This window comes from Rhinopithecus bieti, unplaced genomic scaffold (genome assembly GCF_001698545.2).
Source record: "Rhinopithecus bieti isolate Rb0 unplaced genomic scaffold, ASM169854v2 scaffold_19482, whole genome shotgun sequence".
In the NCBI taxonomy this organism is placed as follows: domain Eukaryota; kingdom Metazoa; phylum Chordata; class Mammalia; order Primates; family Cercopithecidae; genus Rhinopithecus; species Rhinopithecus bieti.
The window spans coordinates 3,019,043-3,041,273 of NW_016809768.1; the positions used below are offsets into that span (position 1 = coordinate 3,019,043).

General features: G+C 51.9%; 1 protein-coding gene across 2 annotated transcripts in view; it reads right to left on the reverse strand.

Annotated features, from left to right (window-relative positions):
• SH3BP4 (SH3 domain binding protein 4) overlaps nt 1-20,273 on the reverse strand; it is a 75,303-nt gene extending 55,030 nt beyond the window's left edge. The window contains exons 1-3 of one of the 2 annotated variants that reach the window (XM_017890376.1): nt 17,347-17,366; nt 15,719-15,773; nt 3,516-3,589 (exon numbers count right to left, since the gene is read on the reverse strand). The gene's annotated coding sequence lies outside the window, so the exon portion shown is untranslated. Of the gene's footprint in view, nt 1-3,515; nt 3,590-15,718; nt 15,774-17,346; nt 17,367-20,082 lie in introns of those variants that run through there. The other variant, XM_017890377.1, reaches the window with a different exon arrangement.
• Between the last annotated feature and the right edge of the window lie 1,958 nt (nt 20,274-22,231).

A 22,231-nucleotide genomic window follows, 5' to 3' on the forward strand; every position in this document is an offset into this window, starting at 1 on the left:
GTCCAAGCAGACCTGGTCATGCTATTAAGGTCGCTGGCCTTAGTTTCTCTGTCCCAAGGATGTATGAAAGCCAGGATCGCTGTCCCAGACTGAAGGCCACGGGGACTTAGCCCAATGCAAACCTCAAAAGTAAACCAATTCGTGGTTGCCAGAGGCGGGGGCAGGGGCAACAGGAGTGGTGACGTAGCGAGTACAGGGTGCTCTTCCAGGGTGATGAGGAAGTTTTGAAACGAGACAGAGGTGGAGGTGACACAGCACCAAGAATGCGCCCGATGCCCAAGCAGTGGTCAGCTGGATGTCACGTGACTTTTACTTTGAAACCAAAACCAGCAAACAGAAAGCTCAGCAAACACACACAGGGCTAGGAACCAAACACACACAGGGCTAGGAACCAAACACACACAGGGCGAGGAACTTAGGAGACCCTCAGTCCGAAGGGACCCCTGCAGACTTTCCATATGGTCCGGGCAGGAGGTGCCCAGGCAGAGCCGGCATGGCCAGTTGCCCTGTGGAGAGTGGGTGATGCCGCTACCACCCATTTCTTCACTGCACCTTCAACTGTCGTGTGAATTCACAGTCCTAAGAAAAAAAATCATGTTTACCTGTTCATTTTTATGTCTCCTGTTTGTGGCTCACAATGTATTCCCATTGGCCAGTCTAGAGTGGGGGGTGTGGTACCAGCCCACGTGGTTCATGTGCCCCCCCGCCCCAGGCACCCAGCTAAGCTAAGGGAACAGAGGAGTGGTTTAGGCGGCACACAAATGCAGCTAGACTCCAGGCTAAGCTCCAAGACTTCTTTCTTTTTGAGACAGAGTCTCGCTCTGTCGCCCAGGCTGGAGTGCAGTGGTGCGATCTCAGCTCACGGTAACCTCCGCCTCCTGGGTTCAGGCGATTCTCCTGCCTCAGCCTCCCAAGCAGCTGGGACTACAGCACCCGCCACCACGCACAGCTAATTTTTTGTATTTTTAGTAGAGACAGGGTTCACCGTGTTAGCCAGGATGGTCTGGATCTCCTGATCTCGTGATCCGCCCGCCTCAGCTTCCCAAAGTGCTGGGATTACAGGCATGAGCCACCACCGTACCCAGTCCACTTATACTTCTTAATCACCCACTGAACTTGAACTTGAATGAAGTAGTCTGGGTTTCTGAGTACTCTGAGATGAGTTTCTCATCTGTGAAACAGGCAGGGTGTTCCCAGGACTTGAACAGACACAACTACAGAGGGTGGGTGTTGAAGCCGCCAGGGGCTGGAGCTCACCCTTCCCAGCCATCCGTGGGATGCTGACACTCCCCGGAGGAGCAGTCAGTCCTGCTCTGCTGCAGGCCTCCGTTTCCTCAGTCGTTCTGGTCTCAGAAACTGAGTCAGGGAGCATTTCTGCTGCCTCCTTTGTCCTGAAGGACACCAGGCACCAGGATAAATTACCTCAGATGGTGATGACCAAGGGAGCAGGAACAAGTTAACAACTTGAACCCACGAGGGGGGAACTACATGCAAATCACAAAATTTGCCACGGGCAAAACTCAGGGCACGGAAACAGAAACCCTGGGCAGCCCCGTCTCTCACTGACCCCCAGGCAAATCAGACTGTGACTATTCAGAGGCACCAAGAAAACACTGCATGTATGCCTCTGGGAAAACAAGGCAAAAGGAAAATCAGCTCGGTGGCCTGTGGATGGTCTCTAACTGCTGTGAGGACCCACGCCCCCAAGCACCCCTAAACTTCACCCAGAGGTGCATGCAACGCTCTGCCCACTGTATCCAGGGCAAGTCTGGGTGCACCTCCCTCACCAGGCTCCCGGAAGCCTGTGTACCCGCCATGGAGACCAGCGGGCACCACTGTGGGATGGCAACACCCGTCTCACCCTCCTGTTTCTCTTCCCAGACCTCTTGCTGCCCCAGGAACTCTGGCACAGGGTCAGAAAAAGCAAACCACATGCGTGCCGCCCAAGGAACTGCTGCAGCCCAAGAGGGACCCCCATTAACCTCCTCCTGCTTTGCTCAGGATGGGGCCTGCTCTGGCAAAGCCTCAAATGCAAAGTCCAGCGAGGCGAGCCCACGTGGGGGCCCCCAGAGAACCACGTTGCACAGTTTATCTAGAGACAAGAACCCCCACATCTCTCCAGTTTATCTAGAGACAAGAACCAAGCTGCAGTAGTTGCCTTTGATTTTAGAAACCCCCGCTTTCTGACCAATGCCAGGCCAAAAGAATGCCAGGAATGTGGACGCCTTTCAGGAGGGTTCACCGCAGCCCAAAGAGACCACAGCCTCTGGGGCCAGGGGCTGCACTTATAAGGAAAGGCCTGCTGGTGGCCTCTGCCTGGGCTGAAGTGTTTCAAGTCACTGAGGCCCCAGTGGGCGGAGGACTGACCCTAGGACCAGAAAACCCCTGAATTCCTCACGTCACTGTGAAAAGCCCTGATCCTCCTCCTGAATGTCTCAAACCTTCTCTCCACCCTAAGGCACAGGCAGATACTGGAAAACGAAGAGACAGGACAGAAAGGGTGGGGGGAGAAGTTTAAACAAAAATCCAGTCAGCTACCCTCAGTTTACAGGATTTAAGAAAAACCTGAAACAGTGCAAGCAGCTGCCTGCTTTACTTAGAAGCGTTTTTAAAATTCCAACATGGCCCAAACAGGAATCCCACTGCAAGCCGCGGCTTCTCAACTCCCCCTTCGGCCTTGAGCATCCATATGTAGCGTTTACTGAGATCAATCCTTTCTGCTTGCTGGGGAACGACTCGTATGTTGCTTTTTAAGCAAACAGAGGCTGTGCCCTACGAGGTAGGCGATCCTATCCAACTGACTTTACAAAGGAGGGTGTTCCTTCTATTGCCAACCAGGACGATAAAGGCCAAGAACAGCCAAGAAAACCTCCAGGAACATTTTACCAGAACACCATTTAATCCAGCTCTTCCTCATGCACACCAGTCAAGGCTTCCTTGGAACATTTTCTGCCAGCGTGTTTCAAGGACAAATGCTCCCCGGACGCCTCAGGGAGGGTGACCTGTAACCGCGGGTCATCCCCATCTCGTTGCAGGTAACCTCCTGTGACGTGAGAACAATCCTTCCTTTGTGCACGCACCACAGGAGAGGACAGCCAACCTGGGCTCTGTCCCGCGGCTGCTGGGGCGGGGATGAGATGCTAGCCCGGCTTCTCAGAAGAGTGAGAACGTTCCACGGGAGGCAACAGAAAGGGGATTCGCTGAAAACAGAAACATGGGGCTGTTCTGGGAATGCGCTGGGGCTAGGCTTCTGGATGCCAGGATGACAAACGACCTTCCCACACCGGGGCCAACACTGTGGGCTTCGAGGACAGGAGGAGAGCACCATGAGGGACAGGCCTGCAGTGCCTGCAAAAGGTCAAGTGTCACCAGAAGCTTCCAGAAGCTTTCTCCCTCCTGCAGCTGCTCTGCACACATTTGGGGCCCGTCTCCCCATGAGTCCGGCACCTTGGTCATGACATGGTAAAGCGGGTCCAGGTACGGCAACCCACTCACACCATGCCTGCACTACGTACCTGGTACAGCCACAGCCTCCTGCCGTCAGAGAAGTCCCAGGACACGGCCTTCTGTCCAGGAGAGAAGCGAAGCGCTGCAAGACAAGAAGGAAACACAAGTGAGCTTCAGTCCCATCCAGTGCAGAACTCAGGCCTGCTTCCCGCCAGGGCCCCTTCACGTCCTGGAGGACAGACGGACTCTGCAATGCATTTCCACAGCAGGTGAGGACAGTGGTGGACGCCGCCACGCGGCCTCCAGGTCCCCTTCTGAAGCCAACTCTGGGAGCGTGGCCAGAGGAAGGACCTTGACCCAGGGCCACCCAGAACTGTCTCACTGGAAAGAGCCCTTCTCGAGGTCACATCGGCCCCATTCCTGGGCCAGCCTGCACCCAATGACCAGACCAGTGACCAACGCAGGGTAACAAAGCCTGCCCCTTACCCCACTCCTGAATCGGGGTGACTTGGCAGTCTGGCCCAGGCCAGAGCTCCTGTGGGGTCAGCGACGGGCTGCGTGGAGGCTGCATCCCAGCCTCACTGTCCTCTGCCCCTGCTGCTGTGCTCCCCAGCAAACCTAAACATCCCGCCCAGTGGCCCCTGCGTCATGGTCCGCTTCACAGGGAGCCCTGCCTGTGACAATAGCTTATTGTGCCTTTTCTCACCCCAATACTGAGTCTCCCGTCACCTGCCATTACTTCTGCTGCAACGACTGGCATCGTGAGGGCCACAGAAGCATCTTATCAGCTGCGCCCTGAAGATGAACCTCAGACATGCCGCAGCAGTGGGGTCTCCTCCTCAAGTCACAGGGCGCTGACATCACTACAGAGCCGGCGCCTTTGAGAGCAGAACTGGCCAACGTCGACGTGACAGGCAGGACTGCAGGTGCCACCATGACGCCCTCCCCCTCAAGCTGACTTTCTCCACAGGAATAACAGAGTGGGCCCCGGGCCTTCAGAGGAATCCGGGACCTCATCGGACTGTGAAAGGAGGAGTGGGAACTTCCTTCTGGACACCTTTCCTAAATCATGGCCACTCAGCCTCCGCAGGAACCAGACAGCCCAGAACAGACCTCCATCCATGTCAATATTTAACATGCAATTAAAAGAAGCACCACAATCACCCCAGAAGGAAAGAATCATTCCCTGTGGTGCTGGGACAACTGGCTGGTGTTGAGAGCACAGACCTCCCCACTTCAGGGCTTCAACTCATAGCCAAAGATAAAATGAATTCCAGATCAATAGAACCGTGTGGAGGGGGAGAGGGAGGGAGGAAAGGAAATTGCCCAGTAGATAATAGAAAATCTAGTTGTAGAGTTGATCTCTACATAGACACGGACCTTCTAAGGGTACAAGCGACGTGCAAAATCACACAGGCAAAAGGAAAAGAATCAATGAACGCCACGAAAAAGGCCACAACAATGTGACAAAATAAATGCACACACACAACAAAAGATCTCAAACCAGAGAAGACAAAAACAAAGGGTAGGAAGAGACAGGCGGGACTGCAGGTGCCACCACGGCTCCCGCGCAGCCACCCACACCGCGACTGACTTTCTGGACAGGAACCCCAAGGCGGCCCTGTTCACAGGAGAGAAGGCAGGATGCCGCCATCCGTCCATCCCCCTCCTTCGAGACAGGTCTACCATGTTGCTCAGAGCTCTTCGGAATCTCTCTCAAAGTACTCGTTCTCCAAAGAGTCATCCCAAGACAGAGCAGCTGAAAATCTCATCATCTTAAAAGAAATAAAAGGGCACTGAAAACACCTGGGGGAAGTGAAGCTACAAAGGGGGTTGGCTTCGTGGTATACATCCCTGCCCTCTTCAGACTTCTGCAGCTTTTCCCGTTTCCTCTACCGTGAGCATGCCTTTCCCTTTTCTTCTTTCTGATTCTAAAAGCCACTGCACCAGCATCTCTGAGAACCTGGTGCCTCTTCCTTCCTTTGTACCCCAAGCCCCTATGCCCTGGTCAGGGTACTCGGAATCTTCATCCTGAATTCTAGGCAGGCACCGGCACTGCTGGGCCCCTTTGTCAGGCGGGTCCGTTGCAGGCTGTCATAAAGGACAGATGGGAACTGCCTCAGTGGGGACCCGCCTCCAGTGGCTGCAGTGACTACTGGGCAGGTGAGGAAATGAGGGGAGGGCGAGTCCAGTGACACAGAACAGAACACCCCAAGAGAACGTGTGGCCCGAACATCAGCTCTGACAGGGGCTTCAAGAAACGGACCGCCGGGGCTCATCTCAGCCTCCTCACTCTGCCCGGGGCACTTCCTGAGACAAGCCCAAGGCAGGGACAAGTGTATTTTCCCTGCCCCACCAAGCGCTCCCCAGAAAGACCCGGCTCCCCTCACAGGAACTCCCCAGCCTCCCAGGCTGTGGGCAAGGCCTACCCCAAAGCCTGCCAGGTGCTGCCCAGATCCAGAGCCACACGGCAGGAACACATCTATCTCCAGGTGCTGCCCAGACCCAGAGCCACACAGCAGGAACACATCCATCTCCAGGTGCTGCCAAGAACCAGAGCCACGTGGCAGGAACGCGTCCATCTCCAGGGGCTCCAGACCCAGAGCCACACGGCAGGAACACATGGATCTCCAGGGGCCCAAGATGCCTTCCTCCTTGTGACACTCCTCCCCCAACTCACTCCACTCCACTCGGTCGTGGGGGCTACTGAGGCCACAGAGCTACCTGAAGAGCCACCCTCCAGCCGCCACAAGGAAAACGACCTGCGTGTGGCCTAGGGCCTCAACCTCCCCATTCTCGCTGCTGCCCAGCCCTCCCCAAGCTGCCCAGCTCCCGCCCCCCAAGGTGCAAAATAAATCTTTGCTGGATAATTCCAGATACCACCTCGGCCCAACTCCAAAAAGCTGCCACGCTCCTTTCTCTATTTAAAGAGAGGCTGCACTGACAACACTCTCCGTCACTGTGGCTTTCGGCACTGATTCTCTTCGCATTTTTGGATAAGGGCCCTGCAAGCCCTCTGGAGCTTTCGTTGTGGCAGGTTCTTTAGGTGGCGTCTTTACTTAACAGCCTTGTGGCCCGAAACTGAGCCCAGAAGGCTCCCTGGACAGCGAGGATGATTGGGTAAACTCACACCTCATGCCTAAGGGAGGACCCAGCTTCCCTGACAAGGGACTCAGAGATGCCATAACTGGACCCTGGGCAGGGACAGGTGCACATGTGGCACCACTGGCCCCCTCAGTGCTGGAGTGGCGGGAGGAGAGAATCTGGCTCTGTCATGTCCAGGAGGTCCCAGTGGATAGATTCAATGGACAGGACCGCTGGCCCCTTTCTACCTCCCCAGGAGGTTGATCACCTCCTGATCAACCTCTCCAGAGGCCCAAGGTTTCTGGACAAGGACCGGCCCTGTTGAGAAGAGGGGGGCACGATCTTTCAGTCAAGCACTGTTCTCCCGTGGGCACCACCAGACACCAGTGTGGGCCCATCAGTCTTCAGGAGCCCCAAGAAAACCACGCAGTTTAGTGTGGGTGGATGGAATTAGCATGAAGTCTAGAGGATGCCTTATTCTCCGGTTGTTTCAAGAAACATCAATGTTGTCATTAACCATGATTTGGGGCAAATCGCCATAAACCACAATGCCAGGAAGACAAGATTCTATTGTCTTCAGTAGCTCAAAACACAAGAGTCTTCTCCCATGGTGCAGAGAGAAGGGCAGTTATGTCGCTTTGTCCATCTGAGTAGCTGTTTTAACAATGGCTGACAGTCTCAGCTGATGACAAATCTGCAGAGGGTTCATCCCACCTCTTATCCCACCTCGGCGGGTCTGGGAGCGGGAGTGGATAAATGATATGAGGCTTGTGGTCCTCACCCCACCACATCCAGACAGGAAGCTATATTCATACACAGAGACGACCACTGTGTCCTAAATCCTCATTTCGGAACAGTCAAAAAGACAGTGATCGCCCCATTTCCTAAGTGGTACAGATGGAATTGTGTCCCGCCAAATTTGCACATTAAGTCCTAATCCCCAATACCTCAGAAAGTGACCTTATTTGGAGACACAGCGTTCAAGGTGCAATCAAGCTAAAGTGAGAGCACCAGGGTGGGTCCCAATCCAATATGACCTGGTGACTTTATAAAAGGGGAGAGTTTCAACAGACATGCACACAGAGAGGGACAGGTGACAGGACGACGGAGATGGGGTGTGAGGCTTCTACAAGCCAACAGCTACCTGCAAACCCCCAGATGCTAAGGGAGAAAGGCCTGGAACTGATTCTCCCTCAGCCTCAGAAGGAACTGGCCCCAATGACACTCATCTTGGACTTCCAGCCTCCTGACCTGTAAGATAATCCTTTTCCGTGGTGCAAACCACCCAGCAGTTTGTGGTCCATTGACAACAGCCCCGTCAATGTAATTCATCAGACCTTAGAGTCTCCATTTGCAAATTGGGAAAAGGAATTCTCACGGCTCTGTCCATCTCAGAGGTTACTGAGTGAGTGACAGATTTGAAAATATTACATGAACTCTTCACCCAACTCAACCTACAGGCCAGCCGGTGCTGACCACACTAAGAGCTGGTCCACGCTGCAGAGCTGAGTCTTTCAGGGCCAGATCCGCACGGTGAACATGCAGGAACACCCACAACTAATTTTGTTACAGCAACCTCAGGTATGGGCCCAAAAGTCCAACCCACTAGTTATGAGACATAGTTCTTGAAGGGTTGAGGTGAAGCAATGTTAGGCTGGTGTTGAGTAAACTGAAAAACGTGTAAGCCTATTTCTTAGATTTCCAAGCCTCCACAGTGAATATCAATGGAGCCATTGGCCAGAGGAGCCTCTATATCCTGCATCCCCGACAGCTGGATGACGGGGGTCGCTCCATTCTCACCCACCACCATACATCAGAGCCAGTCACTAGAACCAAACTACAAAGTAGAACTAAATACACGCTGAGTACCATTTATCCAAAATCCCTGGGACCAGAAGTGTTTCGGATTTCAGATTTTGGAACATCTGCATATATACAATGAGATATCTTGCGGATAGGACCCAAGTCTAAACACTAAGTTCATTTACGTTTCATCCGTACCTTCTACACACAGTCCAAAGGTGATTTTACGTAACACTTTAAATAATTTTGTTCTGGAGCTTTGACTGCAACCTGTCATGTGAGATTAGGTGTGAAATTTTCCACTTGTGGCATCACGTCGGTGCTGAAAAAGTTTCAGACTTTGCAGCATTTTGGATTTCAAATTTTTGGATGAGGGGTGTGCACCCGGAAAATTCTTGTCCAAATCAAAGGCAAACTACAGCCCGTGGGCCAAATCCAGCCTGGCCACCTATCTTTGTATGGCCCATGAACAAAGAATGTCTTTCTATTTTTAAATAGTTGGAGGGAAAATAAAAAGAGTAATATTTCACAATGTGAAAATGATACGAAATTTAAGTCCCAATGTCCTTACCTAAGTTTCACAGAGCACAGCCCCACCCGTTTATCAATAGCACTTCTGTGCAACCAAAACAGAGTAGCTGTGACACAGACCTTATGGCCCACAAAGTGGGAAATATTTACTCTCTGGCTTTTTACAGAGAAAAGTGTGCCAAGCCCTGTTCTCTACCCTTCCTACTTACGCAGTGGGCAAAGGGCCAGGCGGGATGTAGGCTCAGGCCAAACGGAAGTGGGCATTCACCCGGTACATGGCTGCATGCCAGGAGTGTCTGCCAAGAGACCAGCTAGGGTAAGAGATGGCAAGAGGGAAGGAAAGAAAATCAGACGGAGGTGTGGTCAGAAAGGGAGACGGGAACGGGCCCAACATCCATTTCAAGGTTTCTTTCTAGAGCTGGCTCCAACCTCAAAAAGAGGGGAGGCATCTCTGGCCCCCTCCAGCAGCACAGTGACACCGTCCTCCTCCAGCTTCGGGTTCGCACAATCAGTCCTCATGCACGGCACGTCCAAGAATACACGGGGGCTTCATGGCCTGGCCATGGACTCAACCCCAGGTTCTTCATTCTCTGTGAGGGCAGATCATTCCACTCCGAGACAACCAATTTACAGAACTGAGACAGCGGCACTCTGGTAGACGGACAAAAGCCTTTGTACTTTATGCTATCAAAATCAGCACTATTAAAACTTACACACTGACAATGTATTTGGGCAAGGGAAGGATGAAGCAGCCACGTGAGAGGGCCTGAAATCTCACCTGATGCACGTTACATTTTCTTATGCAAAACACAAAACCGCTTCATTTACCTTTCCCATAATTACACAAAATTTCCAATTTTACAGAGAATGTGATAAGGAATGGGATATGACCTTCCTCTCTCCTGCGTTAAACCTGGAATGAATACTAAGCATAAAAACGGGGGAGGGGCGTTGAGACAACCACACACCCAGCACTCGCAACAGCTTTGTACACCTGTTCATGAGTCCCCCCTATACACCGTGGGCTCCTCCTGGCACCTGCGCAGCACCAAGTGGCTGCCTTCTCTGAACGCCCTTCCACCCTGGCAGGGCAGTGGAGGAGGTGGAGGCCCCCTGCCCTTGAATGTGAAGACAGGAGGATGATGAGACACAGGGCCCACTACACCTGTGGGGCCAGAAGACCATTTTCTCATTCCCCTTTGGGCTCTGCTCCCCTGGCTGGAGCTGGGGGAAGCTCGTTGTGGAAATTTTACATATTTAATTACTACATAAACTGATGGCAGGGGTGAGACAAGGGCAGCTCCCATGGCAATTCAAGTGGAATATTTCAGAAAGACTCACTAAAGGTGAATCACTTAAAAATGTGGCTGGCGGGCCGGGCATGGTGGCTCATGCCTATAATCCCAGCACTTCGGGAGGCTGAGGTGGGCGGATCACGAGGTCAGGAGATCGAGACTATTCGGGCTAACACAGTGAAACCCCGTCTCTACTAAAAATACAAAAAATTACCCTGGCGTGGTGGCGGGCGCCTTTGGTCCCAGCTACTTGGGAGGCTGAGGCAGGAGAAGTGCTTGAACCTGGTAGGCGAAGGATGCAGTGGGCCGGGATTGCACCACTGCACTCCAGCCTGGGCGACAGAGCAAGACGCTGACTCAAAAATGTGGCTGGCAAGCTAGATGACATTCAACACCTGAGAAAAATGGAGTCAACTCTAGAACTCTGGGCACAGATGGCCTCACCAGTGTCCCCGTGTCATGGCACCATCTTGGACTGGAAATCAATCATGGAATCATGCATGTGGGTCACACAGGAGACACCAGGGCCAAACCCACACTCAGAAAAGACCCGAACCCAACAGAAAGACTGGAAGATCCGCACACACGCAGCTTTTCCTTGTATTTTTAATTATTCTTCTAGACTTTGACTTTTTCAACTCACTGACCAATCACTTCCGGAGCCTCACAAGCTGATCTAGCTCATCATTCTGGGCTCTACCGGGGCTGCGGGCGGTGAAGGTTTTTTTTTTTGTTGTTGTTGTTGTTGTTGTTGAGACGGAGTCTCGCTCTGTTGCCCAGGCTGGAGTGCAGTGGCCGGATCTCCGCTCACTGTAAGCTCCGCCTCCCGGGTTCCCGCCATTCTCCTGCCTCAGCCTCCCGAGTAGCTGGGACTACAGGCGCCCGCCACCTCGCCCAGCTAGTTTTTTTTGTATTTTAGTAGAGACGGGGTTTCACCGTGTTAGCCAGGATGGTCTCAATCTCCTGACCTCGTGATCCGCCCGTCTCGGCCTCCCAAAGTGCTAAGATTACAGGCTTGAGCCACCGCGCCCGGCCGGTGAAGGTTTTAATCCAAGGTTTCGACAATCACCACCTAAAAGCTAGCCAAGGACAGCGTCTCAAGGAAGGCATCCTGGCTGGGCGCGGTGGCTCAAGCCTGTAATCCCAGCACTTTGGGAGGCCGAGACGGGCGGATCACGAGGTCAGGAGATCGAGACCATCCTGGCTAACACAGTGAAACCCCGTCTCTACTAAAAAAATACAAAAAACTAGCTAGAAGAGTTGGTGGGCACCTGTAGTCCCAGCTACTCGGGAGGCTGAGGCAGGAGAATGGTGTGAACCCGGGAGGCGGAGTTTGCAGTGAGCCAAGATCCGGTCACTGCATTCCAGCCTGGGCAACAGAGCGAGACTCCGCCTCAAAAAAAAAAAAAAAAAAAAAAAAAACAGGGAAGGCATCCTAGGCTTTGATTCTGACCTCAGAACTCTCTCCCATGAACAAGTGGGGGGACACCATGAGCCGCCCATGTTGGGGGAAGGCAGCCTGGGGAATGAAGGGTCTGGAGATGGTCATGAGTCAAACGAGAGGGTTCACGTTTCTCACCCCAGCTCCACGACCTTTGCTAAGTGACTTATCTTTCCTGGGTCTCGTTTTCCACAACTGTAACGCAGAACTCTAGCGTACATCCAGTTCGTGTGGGTTTCTCTTCTTTTAGTTTTTCTTCCAGCCTGTAGACCATGTTGAGGGCAGAGACCCTGTCTTTCGTTTTGTTTTGTTTTCTTTGAAACATACCAGACACTGAGCGCCAAATACATGGTAGAAATGGCACACAACACCCGTGAAATTCTGTGACTGAGGCAGTGGTTCTCAAACACCGGCATTCACTGGAATTACCTGGAGGGCTGATTCTAACACAGGTTGCTGGGCCCAACAACCCTCAGTTTCTGATTCTGTAGGTCTGGGGTGGGCCTGAGAATGTGCACTTCTAACCTGCTCCCAGCTGATGTTGACGCTGCCTCTGAAAACCATTAGCAGGCCAGGCGCAGTGGCTCATGCCTGTAATCCCAGCACTTTGGGAGGCCGAGGTGGGTGGATCCCTTGAGGTCAAGAGTTAGAGAACAGTCTGACCAACATGGTGAAACCCGTCTCTACTAAACGCAAAAAATTAGCTGGGCGTGGAGGCACATGCCTATAATCCCAGCTACTTGGGAGGCTGAGGTTGCAGTGAGCCAAGATTGCACCATTGCACTCCAGCCTGGGCAACAAGAGTGGAACTTCATCACAAAAAAAATAAACAAATAGAATTATTAGCAGAATGTATCCTAGTTGACAACATACTTTCCCATCTGGCCTCTCGGTCGCTTTTCACAACAACCCTGCGAGGTAGGCCAGACATGTATTATCATGCCATCATTTAGCAGATAAGAGAACTGAGGCTGACCCGGTTTCAAAGACTCACCCAAGATCAGGAATTGAAAAGCTGGGATCCTAACCCAAAGCCAGCAGCCTTGATATGCAGAGTAACAGCAAACACAAACAGAACAATCCCAGGACCAGACAGGCTGCAGTAAGACAGGACGTGGACAAGTGAGGGTGTAAGATTCCAGACAAGGCTCCAATCCTGCATTTCCTTTTCCCATGGCAGGTTATAAAACTGCAAGTCTTTTAAAGTAGAAGTTAACATTCCTGCCCCTGAATCAGACTAACAATGTTTGTGATGGAGTCTTGAAAGAGTTTATGTCCCCCTAAAAAACCTAATTTAGGAGGCTGAAAGTATCTAGGAAACATGAGTGTGTTGAAGACTTGGACATTATTTGAATATGGACTCAAATCTTGGCTCTGCCACGAAATGCTGGGACCAGAGTTAAGTCTTATCCTTCCTCCTCCACTCAGGGTAGGGAGAAAATGACTGGGCCCCCTCGTGAATAAGAGAGATAATGCCCGCACCATGGTCTCTGTGCTCACAGGTGTGCATTGAGGGCCGGTTCACCTGCACATGGACCCTGAGCTCATAGGTATGTATCCAGGGCTGGTTCACCTGCACACGGTCCCTGTTCTTATAGGTTTGTGTCAGAGGCTGGTTCACCTGCACAGGGACCCTGAGCTCATAGGTATATATCAAGGGCTGGTTCACCTGCACCGTGCTCCTTGTACTCGTAGGTGTGCGTCACAGGTTGGTTCGTCTGCACATGGTCCCTGAGCTTGTAGGTGTGCGTTGAGGGTTGGTTCACCTGAACATACATCAAGGGAGGCTGCTACAAAGAGAGAGCCAAAACGCCTGTAGGCAGAGGGTCAAAAATACCTGTGCACGGAGAGTCAAAATGCCTGCACGCAGAAGGTCAAAAACGCATGTGCGCGGAGAGTCAAAATGCCTGCATGCAGAGGGTCAAAAATGCCCGTGCGCAGAAGGTCAAAAACGCTTGTGTATCTTGGGTCAGAAATGCTTGTGCACAAGAGTCAAAAAACGCATGTGCAGGTGAGATGCGCTTTCCCACTTCGTTCCCCTTCATTCACGCACACTTTGACTTTGACTTTCTCCCATATTCTTCTAAACATCTTCCGCCACGCTGACTGTTTGTAAAGTCATTAAGGCAGACGTTGGCAGGTGACTCAAGTCTTGGTGGATGGAGCTAAACTATGGGCCTTTCTTATGACTCCCAGGGGACAGCCACAAAGTGAGGACTTGGTGGAAGTGGAAGGCCAGCTATAGCAGATCTTTATACATTCACTACTCCGTTGCTGCGCTGTCAAAACGTTCTCCAAATGGTGGGTGTGATCTGCAGGAGCTCTGCCACCCCAGCACAAGGCAGCCCCAGGAGCCCGGGTCAGCCTGCAGGATGGAGGATGTGCTGCAGAGATATAGCGCCCGGGGCTGCCCTGGGGTCGACGTCCCCGCCTCTGGCCTCTAGAAAGACAATTCTAGGGCATAGTATCATGGCTCCTCAGATGCATCTCCAGCATGATGGAGCCCTAATAGTGGTTAACAGTGGCCACTAGCTCAGTAGCTGACCCCTGATTTGCTTTTCCTCTTCCCTCTTCTCACCCTCTTCTGCTTGGATGGACTGCTGGGACCAGTCAGCTCCCCGAAAACATCAGCACCCAAGTCCTTGTCTCAGGCTCTGCTTTCAGGGGTTGCAAACCAGGACAGATGGTAAATGGTGCTAGACCACTGGGTTTTCTGTCCACGACACAGGCACTCCGTTGAGTGATGTAACTGAGCACTCGGTCGGTTCTGGTCAAAGCCAGTGGGGCTGTTACGGATTGTTAGAAATTCCCAATTTAGAAAGCCAAGCAAATATTTTCTTCTGTTAATAAGATACACTTATACTCAGCAAAGGGGATTGATACCTCATCTGACATTTTTACATTTAAAAGGACAGGGCTTAGTGGCTCATGCCTGTAATTTCAACACCTTGGACAGCCCAAGCAGGGGGATTGCCTGAGCCCAGGAGTTTGAGACCAGACCAGGCAATACAGCAAGACTTCGTCTCTACAAAAAAAAAAAAAAAAAATTAGCCAGCCATGGTGATGCGCGCCTGTAGTCCCAGCTACTTACGAGGCTGGGGTGGGAGGATCACTTGAGCCCAGAGGTCGAGGCTACAGTGAGCCATGATTGCACCACTGCACTCCAGCCTGGAGACAGAATGAGACCCTGCCCCGCACCAAAAACAAAACAAAACAAAACAACAAAACCCATACACATATATATGCACTGTGGGTCATTTCCAGGCTGAGGACAACTAACTGCCAGAGCAGGGATTCCTGACCCTTAGCTAGGCCTGGATCCTGGTTCGGGCTCTGTGGCCCCAGCCCACGTGTCGGCAGGGAAGCCCAGCCCCAACCTCAGACGGCTCTGCTCAAACATACCTCCCTCAAAGCCGCAGAACCCTGCATGACTTTCCTACCGATGTTGTAACAAATTACCACAAACTTAGTGGCTCAAAACACACATTCACTCTCCAACAGTTCTGGAGGCTGGAAATCTGAAACCAGGCTCACTGGGCTGACATCAGGGCCAGTGCCTTCTGGAAGCTTCAAGGGGGTGAGGTGCTTCCGTGGCCCTGCCCTTTCCTGCATCCCATGGCTGCCTGGATTCCTGGCTCAAGGCCCCTCCTCCGTCTTCAAAGCTCAGGACTCCAGTCTCTGTTTCCACCATTCCAGGGCCTCCTCCTGTGGTCAGATCTCCATCTCCCTCTTCAAAGACTCATGATAACATTTAGGGTCCATCTGGGTAATCCAGGGTATCTCACCATCTCAGGAGCCTTCAATGAATCACACCTGCAAAGTCCCTTTTGCCGAATAAGGTAACACCTACAGGTTCTGAGCATTAGGACAGAAATATCTTTTTTGTGGAGGGGATTCACACACCATATCAAAAACACAAGCACACCACTGCTGCCCACTCCCTCCCCTGGTCTCATCCACCACTCTTGACATTCTTTTATCTATCATTTACTTCTCTTCTTTTTCTCCCACCAGAACAGCCCCCATGAATGCAAGGACTTTGTCCTGTTCACCGGGAACCACCTGGAACATAGCAGGTGCAGTCAGTGTTTGAATGGATGGATGATTTATAGAGTACCTGTAATGCCAATGCGGGTGGACGCACGGGAACTCAGAGCTTCTCAAGCACAAATCTGTGGACAAGAACAAGAAGCACCTTGAACAGGCTGCGTGGAGTGCCCTGGGGAACTGGCATCTGGGTGTTTGGCAAGCTGGCCTGTATGGCCTGTGGGCAGGAACCCACCTGTCCTGCTCACTTCTGTATGCCCAGCCCCTAGGCCTGCACTAGTACTTAGTGGTAGCTGCATCAATAGCACCTGCTGCCTGAACAGAAAACGAAGCTTCCCCAGCACCTGTGACCAGCAGCTTGGTCTTGGGTCCACCGATCCACCGCCTCCCTGCCGATCTCAGCGGCATCTCTCCAGCAAACGTATAGCCCCACTACCTCCCATCAGTGTATTATCCTCGGCTCAAGAGCACAGGGTGCCCTGCTCCTTCCTGCCCCTTCCTCCCTTGGAGCCAGGCTTCCCTGCCCCATTTCAGGGTTCTCTGCAGTTTGCCCTACCCCACGTGGACAGACTCCATGGCATCCACCGCCAACCCCCTTCACTCAAGCCAGGTCAGCGGCCCCACCCTCAGACTCTCCTACACACATCCCACCTCCTCCCATTTGCCCACTGCCTGTGACTAGGCAATGCCTCCTTGTTCCCCTCCCTGCCTGCACAAAAATTACCTCTCCCTCAAGGCCCACACTGAGGCTTCCCTGCAGCCTGTGTTCCCAGGTCTCGGGGATAGCCCCCCTGCCACCCAGACTCTCAGCCCCATGGCACTTCTTCCCTGTGCACGAGTTTCTGATCATCTCTTTTGCTCTCCAGGCAAGATGATGGTTTCATTTCTCCTGTGCCCTCCAGCTGCTGGGCTTTGAATTCTACAGACTAAGAGTTCCATTCACGAGCTGCACACCACTGGACAGGCTGGTAACCCTCCAGCCTCTCCCTTCCGCCTCCATAAAATGGGTACACGACCCCAGCCCAGCACCAGCAGGAGGGTGCCAACAAAGAAGTGGACAAAACCCTGCAAAGACAAAGGTGTGCCCACTGGTGCCAATAGCCCGCTGGTGACGGCGACACCCCTTTCAGCTGGGAGAGGCCCAGGCACCACCCGAGACCAGGACAGAGGGGCCTTCAAGGTGTAGCTGGGCTGGGAGAGGTCTCTAGACAAAACCCAGAACACCCAGTTACATCTGAATTTCAGGTGTACAGTTAATAATGTTTTAGTGTACGATACCCCAGATATTCAAATGGACTTGGGTATCTGTATTTGCGCAACCTGGACCCCTGGACTGCCTGTGCCAGTCAGAGGGGGGTTCCTAAAAAGCCCAGCCTCAGGAGATGACATCAGAGGTGGCCGCCCAGGAAGCAGGCGGACACGGGAAAACGGCAGCCGAGCTTACAAAGAGATACACTCCACAATATTTGCTTCCCACTAAAGAGCTGTTTTCTAAAATAAATTTTAAAAAATCTTCTTGCTAATTATCAACAACGGATTGTTTCAACAATATTTTTCCATTCCGGTATGATTCTTCAACCACTCGGAAAACAAAGCAGTGATTCCCATAACAGAGATCACTGTGGAAACCGCTCACCTCCATCCCAAAAATCGTGACTTCACCTCGCATTCCACCAGAAACCAACTATAGATGCTTACCAAAGAATCCTTGTGCAAACAAACACCAGCCAACTGTGACTGAATGGCAGGAAATGTAGCAGCTTTTTCTAATTTTAACTTTCTCCAGGAATGCATTCCTTCTAAACACACTGGGCAAATTCTCCTCAGACCCGTGCATTCCTCTGCAGTCAAGCAATCACCTCCAGGGAACCCAAGACAAACTGCAGATTTCAAGTGTGCGCTGGCCTGGCTGGGAGGGGTCCCTGGGCTCCAGGTCCCGTGCTGACTCACTGAACGATGCTCTCCAAAGTGACTAAGAGGTTGGAATGAGCTATCTGAACAGGAAAGCACTCCCAGACTAGAGGGTGAGCCACAGACGGGAACAGAGCCCAGCAGTCTCCACCTCAGGAAGGCACCATCAAGCAACAGTGATAAACAGGGGCCAAGTCCACAGGCATCAGTCCATGACCCAGAGACCAGGACACACAGGCCAGGATTGGGAATGCCGCAAAGCATAATTCTGCAAATTATCCCCCCGGGACAGAAAAACTCAGAATTGTGCCTGATTTGATTTTAAAAGCCTATGAGGGCAAGGGACATACTGGGATGCAGTATCTGCAACGCTCATAACTAAGAGAGGCTTATTTTCCCCAAAGTCCAAAGCACTCCGACAATGAGCCAGGCATGGTGGTACAAGCCTGTAATCCCAGCTACCCCGGAGGCGGAGGTTGCAGTGAGCAGAGCTTGCGCACCACTGTACTCCAGCCTGGGTGACAGAGTGAGACCCTGCCTTTAAAAAACAAAAACAAAAAGCACTCCTACAATTCAGTAAGAAAAGTGGGCAAAACCACAAAAGGATCTCCGCATGGGAGGAAATCAGAATGGTCCGTAAACATTAGCTTCCGGAAGAATATAAAAACACTCAGATACCATCTCACACCCATCAGACCATCCCCCCAAGTGAAAAAAGGCGGACAATATTGAGGGAGGGGAGCATGTGGAGGAGCCTGGGCGAACCTGAGGGCTGCTGTGGGAAGTGGAGCTGGACTGGCAGCCAAGGCCCAGCCGCACTCCCTAGATAAACATTTGCACGCTGAGCTGGAAGTCATGTACAAAGACCTTCACAGCAAGTGTGGTTTCTGATAGCAAAGGCTGTAAATAACCTATTGTCCTTCAGGAGCAGAAAGAATAATTAAACCAAGGCATTAACATACAGCAGTTCCCCCTCATCCCAAGTTTCCATGGTTTCAGTTACCCCTGGCCAACTGCGGTCCCAAAACAGGTGCTACAGTACAACAAGATATTCTGGCAGGGAGAAAACACATTCACACAACTTTTACTACAATATAGTGCTATAATTGTTCTATTTTATTATTCATTATTGTTCATCTCTCAGTGTGCCTAAGTTTACAAACTAAACTTTGTCATAGGCATGTATACATAGGAAAAAATATATCGTATATATAGGGTTCGGTACTATCTGAAGTTTCAGGCACCTTCTGGGGGCCTTGTATTCCCTGCAGATAAGGGGGGACTACTTACAAGGGAAAGACATAGTAACGAAAGCAGATGAACTATAACTACAGATATCAACACAGATGAACCTCAAGAACATCATGCTCAGGCAAAAAAGGAACTCTTGCAAGACTATGTATTAGCTAGCTAATGCTGTGTAACAAATCGCCTCAAACAACAGACTTCTATTATTGCACAGTTTCTATAGGTCAGGAATCCAGATGTGGCTTAGCTGGGTGAAGAAGAGACCCTCTTCTTCAGGGCCTCTCACAGAGCTGCCATCAAGATCTTGGCCCAGGCTGGGGTCTCATCTCAAGGCTAAACTGGGGAGGGGTCCTCCAGGGTCACCTGCTTGCTATAGCATCCAGTTCCTCATGGCCATGGGACTGAAGCCTCAACTGCATGCTGGCTGCCAGGGGGTGGCCACCCTCAGTTCCTTGCCACATGGCCTCTCTATATGGCAGCCCGCACCACCACAGCCAGTGGGGGAGACCATCTGTTGTCAAGGAGGAAGTTTTAAGCCCACATAACCTAATCACAGGAGGAAGGCGCAGCATCAACTTGGATGCATCCTATTGGTTAGAAGCAAGTTGCTAGCTCGGCTCACACCAAAGGGAGGGGACTTCACAGGATGTGAATACCAGGAGGTGTGGATCACTGAAGGCCATCTCAGAGTCTGCCAGCCACAAAAGATATTGCATGATTCCATGTATATAAAAGTTAAAAACAAAAACAAATGAGGTTGCTTAGAAACACAACCCCATGTGATAAAACTAAAAAACAGCAGAGAATGACAACCGCGAAATTCAGGACAGGGACTCCCTTAAATGCTTCAGGTTTATCCGATAAACACATTTTTGCAGGGAGGGAAGAGGATCGGCAGCAGGGAGCTGGGATTGGGAGGGGCAAAGGGAATTTCAAAGTTAAGTTCCATTTCTTGGCCTGAGTAGTGGCTATGCAAGTGTTCATTGTTTTTGTGATTGTGTAAACATTCCCAAATATTTTCAAATATTATCTGTATCTACTCAAAGTTCAGGAACTACATGGCTTGCTCCTTGGCACCCCACGGAACAGTGAGGACAGGGGCTCTGTACCCTGTGAAACTTCAACAAATGCAGCAGATGCCTCCCCAGCATCCCCGCCACCTGTCCACCTTGCCCTGCAAAGAAACGCACCAGCTCTGACCCAGAAGCATGTCCAGCACCCAGAAATCCTGCTGTCTCTCCTCGCCAAACCAAATGCAAAAGCCTCTAGCCTGACCTGGAGGTAGAGCCGTTCCTCCAGAGGTTCAGCCTGTTCCTCCGTGCTGCAGCATGACTCTCGGAGTTCACCAGCCTCTTGCCCTTCAGTTTCAAATGCAGGCCACGGATGCTGCAGAACTCGGTCTCTCTCCACGGAGCCAGGGCTGCCCTCCAGGACCTCGAAGCACCCTACCATTGGGGCGTTTGTCTCTGTTTCAGTTATTCTTCTTAAGGCAACTGAAAACAACCATGGATTTGCTGGGAGTTGGGAGTCGCCCAGAACCACATCCTGTTTGGCCCTGGCACTGATTCAATCATGCCAATGTCACCCGGACAAAAGAACTTGCTACACAGGCTTAAGAAAGAGACGCAGCACCTGCAGCAGGAAAGGAGCCCAGCCGGAGAGTTCACCGCACCAGTCAGCCAGCAGAGTGCTGGACGGATGACCAGTGGGGCCTCAGGGCACTGTGGGGTGCAGGAAAAGAATACCTGGTCCTGCAGTGACCGTAGTGAGGGGGTCCCTGCATTTTTACCCACCCTTCTCACCTGGCAACACTGCTGCACAGGCTGGCAGGTACTTGTTGAATGAATGAATGAATGGATGGATGGATGGATGGATGGATGAACGAATGAATGAATGAATGAAGCTCTTCTCCAGGTACAGTGAGGAAATGTCAAAATAGAAACAGACTGCCAGGCATGGTGGCTCATACCTGTAATCCCAGCACTTTGGGAGGCTGAGGCAGGTGGATCACCTGAGGTTGGGAGTTCAAGACCAGCCTGGCGAACACAGTGAAACCCCATCTCTACTAAAAAATACAAAAATTAGCCAGGTGTGGTGGTGCATGCCTGTAATCCCAGCTACTCGGGAGGCTGAGGCAGGAGAATCACTTAAACCCAGGAGGTGGAGGTTGCAGTGAGCAGAGATAGTGCCTCTGCACTCCAGCCTGGGTAACAAGAGCCAAACTCCATCTTAAAACAATAAATAAATAAATAAAACAGACCATCCGAGTGGGGCAGACTGGCCACTGGCAGCTGCAGGACACAGCCTCAGTGACCCCTTCTTAAGACTAGAAACTCAAGTGCAGGGCCTCAGGGTCTGTGTGTGTGCACGCATGTGTGTGTGTGTGCCTGTGTGTGTGTACATGCACGTGCGTGTCTTTTCCAGTGCAGGGCTCACTCTGTGCACTGACTGTATAAGCAAAAAAAAACATCTAAGGAGCAGGTGCCTCGGTGTGGCTGTGAATATTCACACTTGAACCAGCCCTCTTTGGGGGAGAGACACTCTCATCCTATTTTCCATCCACTCACCCCCTGAGTCAGTAATGGGATTAGTGGGGGCCGGGGCCACAGTCACAGGTCCAACACCTGCCAATCACCCCAGAGCCGGGTGCTCTGGGCTCTGAGTTTCAGAGCCGTTTAATAATGCACCATTGTCCCTGCAGCTCTGCTCTGGTTCTCAAGTTCACTCGGCAAAAAGCTGATCTGTCTCTGTGTTTAGAAGCTCCTCACTGGCCAGGAGGGTGGCTCACCTCTGCACGTCTGGGCTGGAGAGAACAAAGGACGTGCTGTTGGGAAAAGAGATGGGCCTCGGCCCAACTGGGAGTCCTGGGCCCCCCTGCCATGGCGCACCAAGCGAGGGTCTGTAGGAAAGGGAAGTTCCCAGCCAGGGAGTGGGGACCCTGGGCTTCTCCCTGGCAGGGGGTGCCCAGTGTCGCCTGCCTGAAGCGGACACGGGGGCAGAGAGTCAGGCCTGGAACCCCGGGCTCCGACCAGTCGTCCTAACCACTCTTACCTGTTTTCTTAAATACGCTTTTTCTTTTAGGATAGATTTAAATTCATAGAAAAGTCGTGGAGATAATATAGAGAATTCCCACAGGCCTCCCACCACACGGTTTCCCTGTGAATGTCTTACAGGAGGGCCACTTTTGTCACAATGGATGTCAGTGCACTAACATCAAACAATAAAGCCTGTCCTTCATCCGGGTCTCCTATGTTTGTCCCTGAGGTCCTTTTTTCTGTTCCAGGATCCCATCCAGATCACCACACGACGCTACGTGTCGTGTCTCTTTAAGCTCCTCTTGGCTAGGGCATCTCCCCAGACACTGTGTGTTTTGGGTGACCTTGCCAGGATAGAGGAGGCCTGGTTAGAGGAGGCCTAGGTATTC